The sequence below is a fragment of the Oryctolagus cuniculus genome, chromosome 17, assembly GCF_964237555.1.
Source record: "Oryctolagus cuniculus chromosome 17, mOryCun1.1, whole genome shotgun sequence".
NCBI classification, from domain to species: Eukaryota; Metazoa; Chordata; class Mammalia; order Lagomorpha; family Leporidae; genus Oryctolagus; species Oryctolagus cuniculus.
Window position 1 is genome coordinate 39977237 of NC_091448.1, and position 2861 is coordinate 39980097.

Sequence of the window (2861 nt, forward strand, 5' to 3'; positions counted from 1 at the left end):
GATATAAAGGTACCGCACCACAGTAAGAATGTGGACATTGGGGCCAGTGCTGTGGCTTAGTAGGTTAAGCAGCCACCTGTGGCACTGGCATCCCATATTGACATGGGTTCGAGTCCTGACTGCTCCACTTCTTATCCAGCTACCTGCTAAAGTGCTTGGGAAAGCAGAGGAAAATGACCTCTGCTTTCCCAAGTGCTTGGGCCCCGGCACTCATGTAGGAGACCCAGAAGAAGCCCCTGGCTTTAGATTGGCCCAGCTCTGGTGGTTGTGGCCATTTGAGGAGTGAACCAGAGGATGGAAGATCTTTCTCTCCTCTGTCTCTCCCTCTAGCTCTCTCTTTGTAACTCTGCCTTTCAAATAAATAAATAAATCATAAAAAATTTTTCCTTGTTCTCTACAGTGGATAAGCCATTAAAAATCATTAGTTTAAAATTAATAATAATAATAATAAAGACTGTGAAATTGGGCTGATCAGGCTGTATGGCTTCAGAGGCTAGCTCTGAGTTTAGGCCAGATAGCCTTCCTTCTCCTCCACGAACCAGAGACGTCAATGGCACAGACCTCTGGTGCCCTTGGGTGGACTGCATGAGGTCACAGGCGCTAGGCACTCAGTGCTGGCCACACAGGAGCCTGCAGCATGGCCCGGCTGTCTTCTACCCTGTGGGATCCTCGGTTCCAATCCTCTCTGCCCATGCTGACCTCCCAGACACTTGCTGCTTCTGCACCTACTTCCCAGACGCCATCTGAAGCTATCAGTGCACAAAGTACATGGAAGAGCCCTCATCTGAGCCTCTGAGACCCTCCACAAAACGCTCCCACCCAACCCTTTGAGACTAAATTCCAGCCAGGACACCCATGCTAACCTCTGTTTTCCCTAAAGCCCCCTACTCATGCCAAGGTTGTATCCCCCATCTCTTCCTGCCTCTCTTGCCCTTTGAGGCTCACTGCTCCTGGAAGCCCCCCCTGACATGGCAGAAATTCTGTGCCACCCACATGACAATTAGTCACGGGCAGAATCAGCTCTCTGTGGGCTGGGTTTCGCCTCGGATGCCCACAGCCCTGCCCCATTGGCACGAGAGCTTTGCGAGCAACAGCAGTGCACTTCTGTAGTTAATGTGTGCATTCAGCCATTGCTCCATACGTGGGGGATAGTCACAGCTGGTGGGAGACTCCTCAGGGCTGGAGGGAGTCCCCGGCTGCCCCCCGGGACCCCAGGGGACCTAGAGGAGGGAGAGGCCATTCTTCCCCACCTCTGGCAGTTTGGGTGGGGCTGGGAGGGGTGGACTGGCATGCTCTCTTCAGCCAGTAGCCTCCAGGACCTTTTCTACAAGACTTGTCGACATGATCGCTCAACAGACTACTCTAGTTCAGGCCCAAGCTTCAGAGTCAGACCCTGGGCTTCAACAGTGGTGCCAGCTTTTGCTAAGGGTATGCCCCTTGCAGATTCAGTACCCTCACACATCCTAATTTCACACCCCACCTTTACCCATGGGAGCAGAGACAGTCCCAACCTCATCCAGTTGTGGAGATTAAATGAGATAATGCAGTGGAGCATACTGTTTCAATGGACACCAAGAAATATTCTCTATGTTGATCGTGTGGCCTGTAGGTTTGCAGGGTGTTATATGGGAAGAAAGATCATACTCAAACCTTGTCTGTACCACTGCTAAAGCTCAGTCGTGGGCACATATTCTCCCTCTGCAAACCTATGCTTGCTGATCTTTAAAATAAAGAGAATCATGCCCATGACACAGAGTTGAGGTGGAAATGAACAACCTCATTGAATTGAATCAAATATAATTAAATACTGATTATTAAGCCTGAGGAACAGTGACTGCCACATATAGGGATCAAGGGTGTCCTCCCATTCTCTTCCATTTAAGTCTCCCTTTTCTGTATAGCATTTGGAGCAAACAGCTGCAAGAACATTCAATTTCTGGCTTTAAAGCTAAGTTTGGTGGGGGTCTGCTGCCACCTGCTGGATTAGGAAGACATGACCTCACTCGCGCTCTCTGCTGCCACCTTGTGGTAGGAGAGGTTTGCAACAGGAGAGCATAGTCCTGCCTTGGCACACACTCCTCCCAGTACACCTGCACTAACCCACCTCTTCTCAAACTCTAGGTATGGAGCACTTAACAACGTGTCAGGGATCGCATGAACAAGCGAGGCAGAAGCAATCTGGGAGAGAAAAGCAGTGCTCACTTTTTAATGGACCTAAGACATATTTTATATGCAGAGATGCATGTAATGTATTTACATACAATAAAACGCGTGCTTCTTAACTGCACATTTTGATGAATTTTGACAAAGCTATATACACGTGGAAACACTGCCCCAGTCAAGCCAGAGAACATTTCTATTATTCCAGAGGGTCTCCTCCCAGTGCTTCACAGCCATCTCCATCACCTTCTAATGCAGGCAATTGTATTGGCTTATTTTTTTTTCACTTGTTTGTCACTAGTAAACAGAATTACAATTGAGAGCTATAATTTGATCTTATATCCTGAGTTCTTGCTAAACTCATTGATTTATCCCAGTATTTTATAGATTCCTCAGGATTTTATACTTTAAAAATAATGTTATTTGTGAGCAAAGGCAGTTTATTTCTCCCTTTACAATCTGTGTACTTTTTATTTCCTTATCTTGATTTATTGTGCTGGCTAGGATAACCAACATAATATTTTACAGAAGGAGTTAGAGCAAGTATCTCTGCTTTGGTATCAGTCTTTCATGGAAAGTATTTGCTACATTATTATTCTGTATATTTTGTTACTTGTAAATTTTTCTACACTTTAAAAATCAGCAATAATGTTATGCATTTCTGTCACATTTTTACTAACTCACAGGATTCATAGTGACAA